This window comes from Pithys albifrons, chromosome 6 (genome assembly GCF_047495875.1).
Source record: "Pithys albifrons albifrons isolate INPA30051 chromosome 6, PitAlb_v1, whole genome shotgun sequence".
NCBI classification, from domain to species: domain Eukaryota; kingdom Metazoa; phylum Chordata; class Aves; order Passeriformes; family Thamnophilidae; genus Pithys; species Pithys albifrons.
Window position 1 is genome coordinate 49,246,360 of NC_092463.1, and position 20,890 is coordinate 49,267,249.

Below are 20,890 nucleotides of genomic sequence, written 5' to 3' on the forward strand. Positions count from 1 at the left end.
ATGAAGCTATTTAAAATTATTCAGAGTTTGAAGAGGCAACACCACCCTGAATGTCATGTTCTTGACCAGGTGCCTCTGTTGGTGGAAAGCCTTTCTCTCCAAGTGCGACACATGAGTGAGTCAGAGAGCAGTTTCATGTGGGTGGGGTAGCTCTGCACAGTAATGGGGGAGAGGAAAAATTATAAAACGCGATGTCCTATTTTTAAGAAGTTATAACTTAGCTTTACTTTTGCCTTGTATGAAGTCTCCTTGGGCAGGAAAGCATTTTTAACACATGGTTTGCTTCAAGAAAACAAAAAGTACAGACCTATTGGAGATTTAACCTGTTGATGGCCACTCCAGGTCTTTGTGGCTGCCAAAAAAATTCAGAACTCCTTTCTTTTGTTCTGTGGTTGCAGATGCATTGATTGTGCTCTGGTAGCCAGAGGATGACTAACTGAACAGGACAGTTTGTGTAAAAGGTTATTGCTGGCACTCAGACTTCTCATGAAGGGTTTTTTGCTTGAAAGTCTGTCACAGCAAGCTCTCCCTAATGCTACATGAGCTATGTTGTCTGCAAGGTGGTATGAAGAGCAATGAGAGCATGTATGCAAGCACTTGGGTTGACAGGAAGGTTTGCACATGCTCCAGAAGCATTTTGGCAAACAAACTCTCTCCTGGAAAAAGCGTGAATGTAAATCTACAGAAAGTAGATCCATCTACAAAGTGATCCAAAAAAGGCTGTGGAACAGCCCAAGTCTCTTCCATGTGCCATCTCCACAGAAGCAGGGGGGTGACGTTGTTAACATGCAATGACAACAATTGTCCTATGTTTAATGCCTCTTTTTACTCTGCTTGCCTCCATTTTTCCTGGCACACAAAGTGCTGGAAGCAGAGGCACCGCACCCTGGTGTGGTGAGAGATATTAGAGCGGGAGCATGGTGCCAAGGTTACACTTAAATTCTAGCCCCCTCTTGATTGGTGTCAAAATAATGTTATGACCAACTTTGTCTTAAGAACACCCAAAGCTGTGGGCCAAGAGACAGGTCTCGTGTTTTTTTCATTCTGGAGCCCCTAGTGAGCAGCCAGTAGGGGAGATAGGAAGTACCTGCTTTGCAAAGGTCAGGTTGGTGGGCTAAATACATTTCCTTTTGCAGAATATCGTGTTGCTAAAGCCAGTGGAGTCACTCCAAACCCCTCAGACATGTAAACTGTGACTGCATGGCCAAGCTAGCAGAGGACAATCCACCATGCTGTTGCACAGCTGTGCCCCATTCAACTTGCAGACTGAGCCTCCAGTTCAAATGGGCATAGACTGAGATTTGGAGAGTGAGAGGGTTATTGGCACCTCGCAGAAAAGCTGGATGTCTAGTGTTTCCAACCAAACCAGTGCCTTGAATATTTCCCAAACAAAATATTGATTCTTCTTAGTTACTGAACTTCTGCAGCCAAATTCACAGCTCACCCATCCAGATCAGTACATTGACGTCTGCATAGCAACTGGTTCATTTTGAGCAAAGTTCCTTGAGAGTTCGTTTTTATTCTTTTCAACCCTCTGGCCTAGAATATATAGGGGGGAAGATAATTAATGGATATCCCTGGAAAGATGTATTTGTTCCTGGAAATCCTTTTCTACCTTTACAAATTCCACTGCTAGTGGTAAGTTTTGCCTGAAGAAAGGAAGATAGCAGTCACAATCATAGCCCAAATATCCCTTTGCTAGTATAGTAACACCTTGAAGGTCTTGCTAAAGGAACTATTTATTTTGCTTTTTTAAATGATGTGCCTGTCTATTTGATGGGGACATTTACCTTCTTGAAGTTTTCACTGTCCAGCCACGTGATGTGCTTCCATGAGGGAAGAAAACCTTTTATGATGCTATGCAGTCTAGTTCTAGCAGGTAGTTGATAATTTTTCAAATCCTCCTTAGTTTTTCTGTCAAAACATTCACATAAATGTCAAAATTCGAGGGGAAACAAGTAAGCACAGTAGGTAAATACAATCTGCAGACACTCTAAAAGACTGTCCCTTCATACAGATTACCCATCTTCATCTTGTCTGAGTTCTTCACCATTCCCTAGTAAACAGGTAGCAATGAAAATGTTCTTCAGGTATTTAGACATTAATAACCTAAAGAATAATAGAATCATAGGATATTTTGTGCAGGAAGGGACCTTAAGGATCATCTAGTTCCAGTCCTCTGCCATGGACAAGGACATCTTACGCTAGAACAGGATATTCAGTGCTCCATCCAACCTGGCCTTACACACTGACAGGGATGGGACATCCACAACTTCTCTGGGCAGCCTGTTCCAGTGTCTCACCATTCCCATGGTAAAAATTTTTTTCTAATATCTAATTTAAACCTACCATCTTTATGTTCCAAGCCACTCCCCCTGCCACTACATAAAGTCTCCCTCCATCTTTTGTGTTGGCTCCCTTCAGGTACTGGAAGGCCACCATTAAGTCAAACCAAAGCCTTCTCTTTTCCAGGCTGAACAAACCAAATTCTCTCAGCATTTCCTCATAGGGGAGGTGCTCTATCCCTCTGATCAACTTAGTGGCCTTTCTCTGGACTTGCTCCAATAGGGTCCATGTCTTTCCTGTGCTGAAAACCCTAGAGCTGGATGCATTACTTCAGGAGGGTAGAGGAGAGAAAAGGGGTAGGATCACCTCCTTTCCCCTGCTGGCCACAATTCTTTTGATTCAGCCCAGGACATGATTCATTTCTGGGCTGCAAGTGCACATTGCCAGCATGTTGAACCCCTCATCCATCAGCACCCCCAAGTTCTTTTTAGTAGGGCTGCTCTTGATCTCTTCACCCTCCAGCCTGTATTAATATTGGAGGTTGTCCTGACCCAGGTGCAGCACCTTGCACTTGGTCTTGTTAACCCTTATGAGATTCCCATGGGTCCACTTCTCCAACTTGTCCAGGTCTCTCTGGATGGCATCTTGTGTGGCAACCGCACCACTCAGCTTGGTGTCATCTGCAAATTTGCTGAGTTTGAACTCAATCCCCTTGCCTATGTCATTAATGAAGACATTATGCAACACTCATTTCAATACAGGCCCCTGAGGGACACCACTTGTCACTGACGTTCATTTGGACTCAGAGACTTTGACAACTACCCACTGAATGTGACCATTCAGTCACTTGTTTCCCTATCTAAAATCCACTTACCAAAATTCATCTGTCTTCAATTTAGAGAAGAGAGTTTTGTGGGGCACCAGGTCAAAGGCTTTACAGAAGTCCAGAAAAATGTCACCGGTAGCCCTTTCCTTATCTACTGATGTAGTCACTCCATCATAGAAAGCCACTAGGTTGGTTAGGCAGGACTTGCCCTTGGTGAAGATGTGCTGGCTAACTCTAATCACCTCCATTTGTCTTAGCATTTTCAGCAAAGAATTTGGTATTTCTTTGCAACCATCTTGGAGGGGAGAGGTGAACAATGAAAGAAAAATCAGTAAAGTCAGGGCTGTATCACCATCTTTAGCCACAAGCATTACATTCACAGCTCTCTATTCCCATATCCAAAATGAACTCCACAGATATTTTTATTTCTGATTCAGTTGCCTCATTTGCTAAGGTGTTCTGTAAATAAGAAAAGCAAAGTGTTCCTCTAGTCCACCAATGCTTTCCAAAGTTGCTCCAGAAAATTGTTATGCATGAGGCAGCAGCAGTCCCAAGTTAACTCACAGACTCCAGATATTATGCATCTGAAGCTTTCCTAATTATGCTGTCCTCAACAATTCCTGCCTACTCTTACATATCTGAACACTGTTGCACATGTGTGCAAAATCCAGGACAATTTAACGTTTGTTTTACCCAAAGGAATGTTTGATTTGCAGTCACCTAGGAAAAAAGTAGTAGCTTCTGATATTAGCCATTCCTTCAAGCCCAGATCATGGGACTTTGACATTCAGCCTCTTGAAGAAGAGGCACAAGATCTGGTGCTGGTGGACACCTTGCTGAAAGCCACCTTTGTCTACCACCAGTCAAAAGTCAAGGTAAAGAAGCCATTCAGCAGCAACCAGCAACCACAGCTTCAGCTGTCTATTTGAATTTTGCTCAAGAGAACACAATCCTTGGCTTGCTCATCTTGGATGCTCCCTTATTTTTAATGTAAATTAGCTAATTTCCACCCATCTATGGCAGATTATTGTCCCAAAGCCAGTGTAGCTGGTCAAGGTAAGGTGATCCCCCAACTGATCAGACTATGATGTTCTGTTTTTCTTCTCATCCATGAGTTGTGGAGAAAGTGAGGAAGAGGATGGGTAAGGCTTTCTTGCACTCATCAAGCAAACATGCAATATTGTAGTCGCTCTGAGCCTCCTATGTTCTGACCTAAGCTGTTCCTGCATTGTCTGTCATGGGAGTAGCTAAACCTTAGTTAGAGAAGATTCTCCTTCCAGGAAACTGAGCTGGCAGCAGGGTTTCCACAGATGGAAACTGGAATGCTTCATGGTCCATGAGCCATGAGATATTTGGGTGAACTGGTTCCTGGTGGTTCTTTTACTTCTGACTCAAAATCATCTAGTTGCCTGCTGTGTTACTCACTGTTTGGCTGAAAACATCAACACCTCTATTCTGTTCTTACCTGTATCTCACCATTGCCTGTTGGAAGTTATTACGTTTTTTGATATGTTGTGTGAACTGCCTGGGCGGTTGCTTTCTAAGTTACTTACAGTTTGCTGCCAACTAATTCTGCAGCAGGAGAGTGGTTCAAGATAGTAAGTTGTCCAGCTGGCTCAGCTTCTTTTGGAAGATATGTGATCAAGCTGTAAACAGAATCATTTCCTGTGCTTTTCTTCCCAGATTTTATCTTGTTTATTCATGTGAAAGGTACCTGAGGAATAGCTGTGCCTGGTCTTGGCTTCAATTTGTCTGTTTCAGCAGCGGCATGTAATTACATTGGTGCAACACGAGATTTGGAGGAAATTCATGTGGATAACCTCTTCTTGAGAGCCCTTTAACTACGGCCAGATGGAGCGTAACCTGCTTGTGGTCGCACATTGTATGGTGAGGAGCACATGTTAATCTGCACAACTGAATTCTCACCACAGCTCACTTAGTTGATGGCTTTACTCAGTGAAGCATAAGGCAGAGCAACCAGCTAAAACACTGTAGGGTGTTTCTTGGAGGTGTCTAGTACCCTAATCATATGAGGAGCTGCTCTCTGCCTCCTTCCTTCCAGAGATGTTTAGAAACAGTGGAGTGGAGAAGAGAACATCAAGAAGCCTTAGGTCAATCAGATGAGCTGCAAACATAACCATGTCCAGCAGCATCTGCAGTGTGCCCGTGTGTTCATGGGATTTCTGCTATACTTTCCTATCCACAGTCATTGTGACTTTGGGAAACTGAATTTTGCTGTGCCAGTTCCCTGTGTGTTACTTGTAACACCTGGAGCATGAAGTAACCCCACATAGCCATAGCAAAGCCAACCATTTTATAAGCATCTTCCCTGCAAGGATCTCAAAACACTTAATACAGGGAAATGTTTTTCTCAGTTTTTACCAAAAGGCTACCTAGAGCCAAAGGATAAAGTGATCTTTGCAGGAGCACTTTCAAACCAAGTTTCCTGAGTGCTTTTCCAGGACCTGTTAAGGAATAGTGCTTTCCACCAGTCTGGTCCACTTCTCGTTCTTGTGGCCACTAAGTATTTTTTGCAGCTTCCTTCTCAGTGTGTGACAGAATCCTCCACTTTAGGGCACAGAACACTTAACTCATTACTCCTTCCATGGTTTACACCATTTGTATCACCATTAACCTAAGGCAGAACAGGAGGAAAGTGTTTTGAGCCATTCAGATGGTGAGTGTGAAGATTCACCAAATATTTAACTAGGGTAATCCAAAGAGTCAAAGGATGCAAACCACCTGCTTTGGGAGGCAGCACTGGGTCAGTGAAATGTTCAGGGCTACTGAAGAGTGCACCAGTACTGAGGCACCCAGGGATGCCTTCACCTCCATCCAGAACAGGCAACTCAGGGTAGGAAGCACACTGCTTGACATCCATGCGAGCATGAGGCACAAAGTAGCCTCTGAGCATTGTTTCACATTTCATTACCACAGGATATAATACATTTTTAAAGAAAACCTTGGTTGTTTACTGCCATTTAACAAAGCTGTAGAAAGGAAGATGGAGTTCCACAGCATGTTGGGGAGACAGGATTAGATGATACTCAACCACTCCAGCAATGCACTTGGCTCAATGTCCCTCACAGCCTTATATGATTTTCATGCCTGAAGGTCTCCTGCAGCTGGACCTATCAGTGGTATGTCCCAGGTGAACATAGCGAAACACGACTTCACTTTCTAGGATTAAACTCCAGGATTTCCTTGCTCTTAAGCAAGTTCCAGCTCCCCGGGGTCAGCAACAACTTGGCCAGATCCTGCTTTCAATTGCATACAGATGTAAAATGCAGGGTTACATGGTGCTCTGCTATTCCCCCTAGGCTGAGCTGCTCTGTTGGTTGCTGTACCTTTCCCCACCCACTCGGAGGCCAGACAGATCTCCTCAAAACAGCACAGTGACCCCACTCTCCATTGTTGCACTGGGACATCGTGAGCCTCCATGCTGTCTGGCTCCTCCATGGCCGGGAAATGCTTTGGATGGAATTCATTCATTGCAATCAAAACCCAGTAAGTATTGGAAGAAAGTTCAAATGTATGTGAAATAACTTGTTCAAAAAGCTGGCAAAGGCAGCTTATTTTTCCTGTCTTACAAGAAGTTATGCAATCAAGTGATTAATTACCCGTGGCACAGTCTGAGAGGTGAAAGATTAATATTCCTGGAGACTGCTGCTGTTGACCTTGTGCTATACCCAGGATGGGAATATCTGGAGCTTCCCAGTAGAATAAACCTTGCCCAATGCTGAGACTCTCTTCTCCATAGTTGAGTGAAGAGGTTAAAGTTTTATTTTTCTTCTAAATTCTGTCCATCCAGCAGGAAATAGTACCATCAAAAATCTCCCACCCATCTCCTGCACAAAAAATACAGTTCAAGTCTTTTATAATTCAAGGACTGTGCCTCAGGCAGCTGCAGCAGTGGAGTGGGAGCCCAACCTCCCGCATGGGCACAGTTGGGAAATGTTGTAGCAGAGCTGTATGTGTTAACCAGTGGGGTGTGAGCCACAACCCAGCGCCTGCTGCAGACAATGCTGGAAACCATCGCAACTGGCTGCAGTTAGTCCTGGAGGGGCAAACTTCAAATTCAATAACAATTATAAATGTTGGTTCTTGCCTGCACAGAATGCTTGTTAATAAACATTATAATATTATTTCTTTCCTGGGGAAAAAACCATTTCCTGGGATGTGACAGAAATTAATTCTGCATGCGATTGCAGCACTCATTCATTCATGCTACTCATCATGTGCAGCTGAAGGGTGCCATGTTTCTGTGGTGTAGGAGGACATGCATTCTCAAGCCCATTGCTCATCCCACCTTTCTTTCTCTACATAAGCCCGTGTGCAGCAATCACTTTTTGCTGAACATCTTGCACTGGCTTGCTATCAGCAGTTTCACTTACAACCAAAACTTAGCTGGTACTTTTGTTAAGTTTCTTTTCAGTAGCTTTTAACTGTGCCATACTAAGTGTTCACTTCAAGACAAAGTTATTTACCCAGGGAAAGGTGCACCAAATTGTCAGTCATTTTAGTCACTTGCTGTACAAGGAATACATTGTAGCTTTCCCTATATAGATAAAACCTTGTCCACTTTGTTAGCAAGTGATTTCAACCTCATTCTTTGGAGTATATCTTGGCATATCCTGTCTCTCATGGCTTAATTTGCTGTGTTAAATAACCTTCTAAGAAAACAAATACTCATCATTCAGTTTTAAGGCATGCTTTGTATAGAAAGAGGGAGTAAGACCTACAATTTTTCTTTCTCAAGTAGCAGTTTCCATCAAAGCAACTTGGCATGTGAAAGCTCCTACTGAAGGAGAGACCAAACATAAGAAAGGAAATCAGAAAAAAGAGGATGGTGGGCAAGAGGTTACTTCATGTGCATTAAATACAAACCTCCCATAATCTTTGGTCGTGTGGAAAGATCGATAATGCTGGTGCCAAATAATTCCTCCTAGCAGGAGGCTTCTGAGACTACTGGGCACCTCTCAGCTGAAACGAATGGAAAGGATGAGGCTGCCAAAACAGTGAGATGCTGAATGGGGGCTGAGTGAAGGGCTTAGAAATCAACAGAGTTAACAGTCTTCAAAAATGCTGTGACAGACTTGACTTGGTGTAAGATGGAGCTCATATCTCCGCTCATAGTCAATGATGGCATTGGTGGTATGACTTGAGCCTCACTGCTGGTCTGGAAGAGCTCTTGCACCCTGTTTGCTCCTGGTGTTCTTGTCACAGTCTTGGCTTCACAAGGTTAGAGTAGCTGGTATTGCTAGACATCTCATGAGAACATATACTCCAACTCCTCAGCTTGAGCAGGGTCAGCTGAAGTGAGTCCAAAACTCTGGCCAGTTGAAGTATCTTCAAGGATAGGGCTACACAGCCTCTCTGGGCAACCTGTAACAACTGAAATATATATATATATATATATATATATATATATATATAGTTATGTTTAAATGGAATTTTCTTTCTTTTAGCTTGTGCCCATGGCCTCTTTTCCTGGCACTAGGCATCATTGGGAAGAGTCTAGCTACTTCTTTCCTCCCCCATCAGGCACTTATAGATAGTGATAAGATCCCCCTTGAGCCTTCTCTTGTCTGCGCTCAGCAGTCACAGCTCTCAGCCTCTCCACATGTGACAGATGTTGCAATCCCTTAATCAGCTTTAGGGCTCTTTGCTGAGCTTGTTCCAGCACATACATATTTTGTACTGTGGCACACAGAACTGGACCCAGATCTCCAGTTTTGGATCACTTCCCTGGACCTGCTGGCAGTGATCTTCCTAATACAGCCCAGAATGCTCTTGGCATCTTTCACATGAGGCCACATTGCTGGTTCATGGTTAGCTCATTATGCACTGGACATTAAGGTCTTTTTCTGCAGAGCTGCTTCCTGGTTGACTGATCAGATCCCAACTCATACTAGTGTCTGAGGTTATTCCTTCCCATGTGCAAAACAACCACATTCTCCTTTAAAAATTTTGAAATTCCTGTTGACCAGTATCTCCAGCCTCCTGAAGTCCCCCTGAATGGCATCACAACCATCTACTCTGTTTCTGTAACATGTCAAATGTGTCCTCAGACCCATCATCCAGGTTATTAATGAGGATGTTAAACAGTACTGACCTCAGTATCAACCTCTGGCATACACCACTAGTGACTGGCCTTCAGATGGGCTGCAAGTCACTGAGGACAACCATTTGATCTCAACACTTCAGCCAGATTTCAAAACATCTTACTGTCCATTTATATCATCAGTATTTTCATCAGTTTGTCTATAAGGATGTTATAGGAGACAGTGTCAAAAACCTTGTTAAAATTGTCATAAATAACATATACTGCACATCCCTCATCCAACAGGCCACTCATCTTCTTGTTGAAGGCCATCATGATGGCCAGGAGTGATTTCAGCATATCAAATTCACCAGAGCATGAAGTTTTGAGAAACTGGAGAAAGGGAACCACAGCTCAGCTACCTCTAGCCTCAGTTCTCATAATAGTTGGTGTTTCAGCTTTTGTTGTAACTAAGAATGCCTGTCTCCCTTTTGGAGAGTGACATAGGAAAGGCAGAATTTACTGTAAAAGCTTAGTTACGTGTGCTAGAATTTTAGTCTCTACTTTGGCATGGATTTAGAAAAATAATAATCATTTAAAAATAAACCTAGCTATTGTATTTAACCTTGGCCCATGCAGCCAATGATATTTGGTAAGACGTTCCAGCTATCCACAGATTCTTTTCACTGAAGCTTCCCTTCAGGAAACAAAATAAAATTAATGATACAAACAGGAAGCAGCTGTCTTTTCCTAAATAATAATTAAAATGGAGTCCTCCTAGCAGAGGGAGGAATAAATGGGAAGGGAAAGACCTGAAGTATTGTCGGTTTGATTTTGACCAGCCTTCAGAGGACAGGCTTAGAATAATGAACAACCTGTGAGGCTGGGAGGACTTATTTTCTTATGAGCCATTTTTGGATTTGAAAAACAGATAAAGGTCTTCACAAGGGGCAGATGAGCAAGACAAAGGAATGTTGCTCTCTCAAGGCACACAATCTGTCCTCCTTCAGTAGTATTCACATGGAAAGAATCATTAATCATCGTAATTATCAATGCTGTTCTTCAGTGGCTTTCATCTGCTATCAGCAATCACTAGGAAATTCCAGGGTGTTCCTCTTGTGGATTTTTTTTGTTTGTTTGGGTTTTTTTGTTTTGGTTTGGTTTGGTTTTTTGTCTTTATCCCAGACTGTTGACTTGACACAGTTCCTTGAAATTCCACTTTAAGAACAAAGAAGGACAGAGAGCTGGAAATTCTCATCTCCTTCTGGTTGGCTGGGAGGAGAAGGTGGTGGCAAAGAGTGTGGTACCATGTGGGGGCTCCTGCTGTGTCCCCAGAGCTTAGTCTGCCCAGGGCTTCCAAATGTGGAGGGCCCTCGTCCCTGTGGGCTGAGTAGCTGAGCCTGTGGGTGACTGCAAAAACATACTGGCCACAGGTGAGGAAACATGGGAGACAAAAATTGGCCAGCAAATACCACAAGTATTACAAGAGCTGGCAATTTTTATCTTTTGTTACAATTGGGTGAAGAAGTATATTGATACAAAATAGCAGCGTTGGGGAAGGTGCACTTCTTGACAGTATAAAATAACGCTTTATTAAAAATTAAGTTTGAGTTTGCTTTGTTTCAGGAAAAAATGTCCACATGTAACAATATAACATGATGTTGAGAGATGTCTTGGGATGCGCCTGCATCTGGTGCTCTGTCATTTGCTTGAGTAAGTGGGACTGGGTGACTTGTGGCACTGTTTGTAACAGGAGTGGCTTAATGACAGGTTTTATGACTGCAGCTAGAGAACCAATGCAGAAAAACTTGTGCCATAAGACCAGTGAGTTACCCAGTGCCACCTCCCAAAATATGGAGTGGGAATGTTTAGGGGTTTTTGGTAAGATTTCAAGAAGAGAGCCTTCTGTCCACTCCCAAACATATCACAGCCTTGCTGAATGTGGCAGGGATTTAAAGGTGAAAAAGGAGACGCCAGAAAAATGAGTGACAAGTCTTCTGACTCCTTCTCGTACTTGAAGGTACCATCAGATTATCATAGAACCTTTGAGATATGGAAACTCCAGAAAGGCCTCATACCATAGACTGTTGCCCATGAATCAGGGTTGGCCCCAATAGCAACTTAAAATTTTCTAAAACTGGTTGCTTTTAAGATGAGAAGGCAATAAGAACCTGAAGAAGATTTTGACATGTTTCCTTAATTCTGCACTCAGTGACCCTAGTCTCTATACAACTTTTCTTGCATCTGTTTCTCATTATGTCTTGTCCTAAAAGCTGGTATCCTCTGAGTGAAGTGAGCAGTCATACATGTTCAACTGGGCACAGCAGTCTCCTGACAGTCTTAAATCTGTAACACTAAAGGGACAGAGCTAATCTGGTGGTAAAAGTGCAAATGCTTCTTTAACAGCACAATGCTTAAAAGTGTAGGAAAGTTCAGTCAGAACTGAGACACTTAGCAGCCTTCACTAGGTCACATGGAAAACTTTTCCATGGAGAAGTTTATCTCAAGTTTCTTTCAGATAAAGATGGTATCCTCACAGTCACTATGGAAATTCCAATCGATGTTCCCTCTGTGAGGAGGGAACCTGTTATGGGCCTCTGAAAGAAAACATAACATTTCAGCATGAGGTTTTTGCAATTCTCTGCTGAAAGTACAGTTTTGTGCCTGGCTTCACTTGCCTTTTCTCACTCAGGATCTCTGCTGTATTAACTAGTAGTAGATAAGACATATACAGACTGCATCTTCTCTGCCATGAGGCACACTGGAAGGATAATATGAGCCAGGCTTAGAATGCTCAGAAGGAAGGCAGGTGAGCTGATGTATTCTGGGCAAGCACAGCTGTTAAGACAGAAAACTTCAAGGACAATGAAAGAAGGAGTTAATATTTCTCCAGGGGTACAGAAGTACTCCCACTGAGTACTGCGAAACTGAGCAGATGGCAGTGTGGACATCACCCTTGATTTTGCAGACACTTGCTCATGATCAGTGGGGTTCCCTGTAGAGGTAAACTTCTAAACTTAAGGAGAAATTTTTGAGAAAACACATTTTAATCGATGTTTAGATGCACAAAACACACACACACAAACAGAAACGTATTAAAAGGGAAACATCTGTCATTTGAGGCCTCTTGACTCCCAAAAGTACACATGCCCTCATTTTTAGTTTAAACTAAATTAATCTATTAAGGGACAGGAAACCTAATTTCACATCTGACTTTTCTCAAACAGGTGCTGGAATACCAAAAAGGCAGCTAAGTCTTTATCACAATGTACAGTTCTAGGGAAGTGAGAGGTATTATTCATGTGGGTGTGACCTGATGGCTGCGCTGATTCACTCTTCCACTCCAAAGCCCTCCCTGTCCTTCCTAAGCCTTGCAGTGCTTGGCAGCTGACTTTACAAGGGTCCTTATTTGGTGAAGAGGGCTACATATTTTGGCCTACTCTCTTTCCTCCCTGCTACAAGTTATTGTTGTGGAAATAGTTCACAAAAGGGTGCGTTTTTGTGGGCTTTTTTCTTAAACATTAGGCTCCCTGCTGCTAAGAATAGCTTCTGCTGTTATGTGAGTAGCAACACAAAATAAAATAGTATTAATAATGTAAATGTCACCTCAGGCAAAAATTCCACTATACCTGTCATGACAGAAGTCTGGTTTTGGAAGTCTCCAAGTGGTGCTTGGCTAATTTTTGAAGCTTCCTCAGTGGGGATCCACAGTTGGTGTGACAAAAGAAATAGCAAAGTTAGGATCATCATTCTGCATCAAGTAATCCCTGCAGTACTGTAAACATGCTGATAATTGGACATTCAACGACCCCAGCAAGTTGTGAACTGCAACAGAGCTAGGGTTTTTATTTCCTCAATGGATGGCTTGCAATGAAGTCCCCAAAATCTTGAACTGATGTATTCATCTATTTGGTGTAGCCATCCATGCTCTTCCCTCTAACTGTATGGGAGAGAGAACAGGGTCAGTACTCTCCAGATATCCATTTTTTCTCCTTTTTTTTCTTTTTCTTTTTTTTTTCCTGTCTCCCCTTCAGGGGTCACTGCCGTTTGGATTGCTCTTGGTGAACAGCAGTTTCTTAAAGTCTGAGTGAGAGACCCAGGACAGGAGAGCAGCCGGGAAGAGGTGAAGGGAAGGCTAACAAGGACAGTTGTTTGTTATTCAAAGACTCATCTTTCAAATACTGGTTTTCAGGGAAGACATGGATGAGAAATGCTCTAACTGTTATTGCTACAAATAAAACCTTTAAAACATATCCCAAGTAGGCTGAATAAAGTCCCAAAGCAGCTCATCTGAAATATGCGCTGTCTTGGCAGCTTCAGCAATTTTTAGGACAGACGCCAATAAGGACTCAATTTCCATAGCCAAACTTGGCACCAAATGGGCAAACTGGTGACCAGACCAGAATTATAATTTACTGAAAACAATTGGGTTCACAATACCTTTGACATCTGTTGCTGAAATGGAAACAAATAAGACAGCAAGTAGATGAGAGGGATAGTGATGACCGACATCAATATTATTGCCAAACACTTGATAACATCAAACCCTACTACTTGGGGATGATTTATATGGCAGGCATCACAAACCTTAAGTTGTTCAACAAATTTGCCTGCCAGCAGTCAGGATCTTTGGCTGCTCAGTCAAATGCAACCTGGGACAAGGTGTGCATGGTGCCTGAGTGGTGGTGAACAATGAGTGAGTGTGCTTGAAGATGGTGAGCTTTGGGAAGTAAACATTCAAGAACAGGATAAACCCATCCCTCCTGAATATGAAGGTACATAAGGACATAAAAACAGCTCCACTGGGTCAGACCAAAGGTCTGCCTAACCTAACATCTGGACCCCAACAAAGCCCATGAGTGGAAGCCTAGGGAGTGTAAGAACAAGGGCAAGGATATACAATACTTCCCCTCAATGCTCTCCCAACCTCCAACTATTTTCAGCTCAGGAACTTCCTGAGCCAGATACAGTTTCTATGTATTTAATAACTCTCAGAGGATTTCTCTTCCGTGAACACCATGTAATCTTCTCATATCCAAAACATCCTTTGGTAAGAAGATCCACAGATCTACTACCTGTTGCATGAAGAACCGTCTCCTTGTGTTTGTTTTTCAGCCTGTCTCCTACTAGTTTCATATAATGTTCTTGTACAGGAAGAGACAGAAAAGCCTGCCCCAACAGTGCTTCCATGTCACTCAAGCTCAGAAATCTCTCTCACATACCTCCCAGTTATTTCTTTTCCAAGCTGAAGATACCTGACTTAGTTGGTAAGGACACTAAGCCATAAGGTGGACCTTGTGAAGAACTTGAGCTATTTTATTGTCCAACCTCACTTGCCCTCAGACTACAAGGGGTCTTTTTGCATCTTGCAGTTGTGAATTAAAGCCTTCAGCTTTCTCAGGGCTTGAGTTCTAGCTGTAATGGTGCAAGTATCATGCATTGGCAGAGCTATGGGAATATAAATAATAGCCTGCACTTAAACCCTAGGGAAGAACAGTTCCTAACCATGCCATACACATGCACAAGTCATTCCTGGAAGCTTTCCATGAACCTATCCTTCTTTACATCTCCTCAGTTTTGCCAGTAACCCATACTCCCAGCTTCATTTCCAGGGGTCTTGTGAGACTATTCATGTCTACAAGCCGCGCTTTGTAAACAAACCCATGGAGTTTCTGGCAGTGACCAGCAACTTATCCTTTTCTGTCATTGTGCTGGCATGTAAATCCATTGTGAGTGCCCAAGAAACCAAGAGCCTGCCACCTGCATAAACATTGCAGAGTACCTACTGAAAGTACAGCTTGGTCTCCACTCTGTGTGTGTGTGTTTGTGTGTGTCACGGTGACCTCTGAGCATGCCATCTAAAATAACCTCTTGCATGGAACTAGGAATAGAAAGAAAGGAAGGATGCATTTTATGTAAATGTAGTCAGAGAGTTGGCAAGACAAATTGCTTGAAGTGGTTTGAAAGATGAAAAAATATGACTCACTTCCAGAGGGAACTGTTTTTGCTGGTCTGGACTAAGAGCAGTATTGTGTCTCAGGCAAGTATATGGTTGCCATTAGGGCTTTACTAACATCCACAGTGACAGGTTGGACACACAGTAAACTGATGGGCATGTAGAGGAGGTGTGCTTCATGAACACACTGAGGGAGCTTTGCAAGCAAAGGATGCACCTGTTTATCTGCAGTGCAGATTTACACATAGCTTCTGCAACCAGTGACACTAACATAAGGATTCTTGCCACGCTCTTCACAGAAAAAAGTCTATGAGGCACCTTTGACCAGGCAAGTAGGAACCTCCTCAATGGCTCAGGGCACTGGTGTATTTAATTAAACACTGTAGATGACAAGGTAAAACTGCTCAGAGAGGGCATCCGTGACCTAACAAGCTGGCAACAGAAGTATCCTCAGCCCTCCAGGTTGCCACCACTTAGCTCCTCCAAAGCATGAGGGTTTAGTGTTGTTCATCAACACTTACCCTGTGAAACACAGCCTTATGTACCCTTATTGTTCACAGAAAACATTCTCTTCCCAGTGTTTTTCTTTCACTAGCTCCTTGCAGCAATGAGGGGTTTCACTGAATTAATCTGTGACTGTTGATGACATTTGGTATTTTATTTCAGACCATCTTTCCTCTCCATGCACCATTGCCTGCTTAAAAAAGGGCTGCTGTTGCATGTAGAAGAGCTGAGAGATGTCCTTCACATGCAGCTCCATGTCCCTGCCCCACTGTGCCAAGGGGACAGCAGTGGCAGGTCCTTCTTCCTTGGCCAGGCATGCAGTTTTGGCAGCATAACACTGCTATAAGCCTGTTTTGGTCCAGGTGCGTTTCTTAGCAGGACCCAGCTATAATTCATTGCTGGTTGCATTGCATCAGGCAAGACTGAACTTTCCAAAGTCCTGCTTCCATCCACATCCATTAAGTACAGGAATGCAAGTTCACCTGGAAACAATCTTTCTCTTTTAAGTGAGTGCATTTCTGATCGAGTTAGGTATTTCCCATATCTAGATATCTCATTTTTTCCACTAACTCTGCGGGCAGCGCCAGGAGTTTCAGCGAAAGCCTAAATGCATCAGCGCACCAGGAAGCACAGGAAGCCAAACACTGAAACTTCCCATCCCATTTTCAGCAGAGGGGTCAGAGCTGTCTCTGCCCTGCGGCGCGACGACGATTTACCGTCATCCCTTCACTGCTGGGACAGGAAAGCGCTCTCAGACGGGCTCCATCCTCGGCGCCCCCAGCTCTCGGCAGGGATCCCCGCCCTGGCGCGGGCGTACCCACTGAGGTGCGGATGCTGCCTCTCTGCAGCCGGGGTTTTTTCCTTTCTCTCTGCCACCTCTTCCTCTGAAGATGATGGGTGAGCCAGGCTCTCCCGCACATCCCGGGGCCGGTGGCAGGGTGACACAAAGCCGGCATTGTGCACGCTCGCCACCCTGAAAGGCGAGTTAATTGTCTTCCCCAGCTCGGAGCAACAATTCGCTGGCAGCCAGACTTGTGCCATTATATAACTGGAGAAAGTCCGACATGTAAACGAATCCCTAGAACGTATTTCTCTTTCCTTATTTTGGAAAAACAGTAACTTCGTGGCTCACATCTCGATACTGTTAGCAAGGTCTCTCCCTTACAGGGAGAGATTCGTCCAGGGTATTACCTCTTCATCCATGGCAATGGGAAGTCAGCAGGGGAATCCCATGAAAGGCAGGGGCTTTAACAATAAACATGGAGATCTGCAGGGCTCCTTCATCTGCACCTCATGCTTTCCTCTGACTGGGAGAGGAGCTCTGCAGGTAAGGCTTTCCAATAAGCCTGGAGAAGCCCAGAGAGTTAAAGAGCAAGAATTTGGTTTTCATGCTCACTTTCCCTCCTTCGCTTGCCCAGCTCTATCCTATGCTAACCAGCTGGCAATCAGGTGAGAAAGACAAAAGCCATCCTCCTCTACTTCCATCTGCATTTCTATGCATGACTTCCAGGACGGTGAAAGATGCCCAAAGGCACCTTCTCCCAGTGATTGCCAGAGTTGAAGGCATCATGTTGTCCTGGTCACCTCTGCACCTGGGGCTCTTTTGGCTTTCTTCCCCACTGTGGATGCTCTGCATTGGTGCTTATATCCTCCTTGAGAAAGAAAAGAAACTACTCTCCCTTCCTTTCATCTTTCTATGCTTTTATGCATGGTAATATCAACAGACATTTATACTCTGGAAAGCTGTTTCTTACTAACTGCAAGAGACAATTTAATCTTCAAGTTAACTTCAGTGATGGGTTCCCTCGACAGCCGTTTGCTGACTGAGGCTAAAACAGGGAATAAGGATGGGGCATCCTTATTTATTGGGCTGGAAATTCCCTCTGAATTTTCTGCATAAAGATTAAAAATATTGAGAGGAAAGGACTGCTAGAGCTGTTCAGAGCCTGCCTGAAAGCACTGCTATCCTCACTGCATAAGGACTGTACCTGAATATCCCAGCACCAGAAATGTGCTATTTACCTTGTAATGGTTCTCTCCTTACCATACCTTTCTTCTGCTCTCAATGCTAAGTCTGTCTTTACTGTTTCCCTCTTCTGTATTGCTTTTCCTGGGCCTCCGAAGCTCTGGGCATCTCATACCTTCCCCAGAAAGAAGGTAGAAAAACACTGGGAAATTGCTGCTGTATTATAACTTGGCAGCTGCAAGCTCTGTGCACCCATCTTCCTCCACTCCTCTCTCCCCCACTGTTTGATTCAATTTCATAAATAAATACCCTGTGTATTGACGTCAGTGTAGGCCTTGAGAAATAATACTCCTGCAGCTTTCTTTGCTACGCATGGGGAACAGAGGGGAGAGGGAGGAGGAACACATGCAACAACATCTTGGAAGATGAAGTCTTAATATTCTGTTAATTGCTTCTCTCCCTTTTCAGCTATGCCCCAGCTGCAAAGAAAACAAAGATTACCATTATCAGTGTACCCTTCTGGCTTGAGACAGGAAAATCAAGTATCCAAAATTCCTGTTCCTGATAATTTTTTTTCAGTGAGTGGGGATGATGTGGAAATAATCTGTCCTGTAAGTTGGAGGAGTAAACCTGTAAACCTCTGTGCTCCTCACATGGAGCTTAAGAAAACTGTGCCCAGAATGCTGTCACCTTGGCGAAGTGGAGTTGGTTCCTTCATCCAGGGAGACAAGATAAAAGACAGGGCTACCTTTGGAACAGGCATGGTCATATGTGGCTTTGTCTGGTATTTAGGAAGTGGGCTTTAGCCACCAGAAGTGATAAGTCAATATTGGCCTGCCAGTAGAAGTAATGATACAAGAAACTTGGATGCTCTGAGGTACACTGGGGGAAGATGGCTATTAATAAATAATTTTTTTTAAAATGTTTGTTTTTGTATAACAAGCTTTATAATAACCTCCCTAGCTCTTGATTGCCTTCCTAAATCAGTTCCTTTCAAGTTTGACACAGCTGAAGGATGTGGTCTTGTACAGGAGCACAGCCTTCATAAACAAGCTGGTGGGAGGACAGGGAGGCAAGGAGACTGTGACAGTACTTCTCCCATGGAAAAGCATGCAAATACATTGTTTTACATTGTAATCATTGATATTATTTCACCTCATTGTCTTAGAATTGTGAAATATGCTCTTTCTAAAGCTGTTCAAAACAAAACACAAACATGTTTAAGAAATAGATACAAGAGCACTGAAAAGTCAGTATAAACTGAATTTATTTCTAGTAATTTTGAAAAATGAAACAGGTATTTTACTGCTGGTTGACAGGGTGCAAGTTCTACCTGTTAATTACTCAGATATTTTAATAGTGTCTTTCTCCATCCCAAACTGTAATATGCTTAATACTTTCCAGTCAATGCTACTTGCTGTGTTGCTTTTTGGAGAACACACACAGAGATGGATGCTCTGCTATGATGTTCACCTCAGATCAAGCATGCCGTTGGGAACCCAAGCATGCATGTCCTGGGAACCCAAACCCAGAGCTGCAGGCAGCCAGATTAAGACCAGAATAGCCCATTTTGCATGTCAAGTTTGACTTCATGCTGCCCAATCTAAAAAGCACCTTAGTTCAGAAATTTCCTGCCTCAGGCTATTGCTGGTCTCTGAGCCAGAGCCTGGCAGGTAGGAAACCTGAGCTTTCAGTCCCCTGTTGGCAGTTACAAGGAGGCTGCAGGGAAAGAGGCTCTCACAGGGCTCTCTGCAAACACTGACATGATTTTAATGAGCAAGTGCATTCCTTGGGTCGTGCACAGCTGGGAGCACAGCAGTGAAGCAGGCCAAGATTTCTGGGAGGACCTGTGCCTTTCCAGCAGGTTGAAGTCATGTCTGCCAATACACACTGCCTGCTGACAGTTAGAGCATCCTTCAGCAAACTGGGGGAGAGGGAGCCAATCCTGGAGCCTTGGTGGGTATGACAGAGCCCTCCTAGGACATGGAGTCTATTTATCTTTTAAAACCAGCATTCCCCCTTTGCCTACACACCAAGAGCTGTGGAATTGCGGTGCTACCCCAGCCTCGGGGTGTTTTATGACTCATCTGCTCTTAAGAAAATAAAGTGGTGGGGGAAAGATACCAGTTGCCAGAAGGTTGTTATAAGTTCTCTGCTTTATTGGTGCTGCATTACAAATGAGAACCACAAAAGGTGCAGAAAGCATCTGAGTCTTGCCTACTGCAAAGTGCACACAAGTGAAATAATCCATGATACAACAGTACCTTTCTCAGATCTCCCCAAAGCCATGTAACTCATCAGTGGACCATAAGTAATGCAACGAGAAAAACAAGTGTATTTTAGAAAGAACACACATGGTTCTTCCCTTCATTTACTGCAGCTAGGTCCTTCATTTAGAGCAATGAGGTACCTAAGCAAAACACTTCTTAAGAAGGCAGGACTAAAGGGTTGAAGCTGCTATGAGATACAAAGGTAGAGGAACCAGTCTGGAGGCTTAGAACACCTGATTGGCACTAGTACCACTCACTGAAAGCTAGGTAACATCTCAGCTGCACTCTGAATTAAAAAAAAAAAAAAAAGCTAAGAAATAATGCAAAATGAGGTGAAAAAGGGAAAAGTGTGTATTGGTTGGTAGTGTTTTTTCCATCTATGTCTCCCCCGATCCAGACAAAACCAGAGCCACATTTACATACCTTGCAAACCCTGTGCCATTTCTGTACAGCTAGTTAGACCTTCCCTCCTTCCCAGTATCCCTGTGTGTATCACTTGGGGAAATGCACTCCAATGAGAAGCATTATGCAAAAAACATTTGCTCTTTCCTGTCTGCAGAGCTACATGATAATGCTGAGACTCAGGGGCCAGAGCAGGTGCTAGGAGGGTTAACTTTCCCAATCATTGCTGGTTCTCTAGGCAGTATTTAAGACTTCTCTGCTGAAACTATCCTTTGCTTCCCCACCCTCTTGCATGTTAGCAGAGCAGTGGGTGGAGGACACTGGACCAGTGTAGTGGAACCTCAGACCTGCCAGTTTTCCCTCCCCAAGGATCACTGCTGGTCACTGCTGCAGCCTCCCAAGCTTTAATCCAACAGCTAAGCACTTGGAGCTGTGCCTGTGTATAAAGGCATCAGTACAAAAATCAGAGTCAATTCTGCCCATCCATCAAAGAGAAAACATGGCATCTTGAGTTTATTCTCAAGCCTGCAGTCTGAGATTTCCAAGCTAAGCCTATGATTTGTCTGCCAACCTCCAAAGCTTTGCAGGCAACAGAGGATATCTGAGACAAAGTGAAGGTTCAGTTTCATCCAGACTC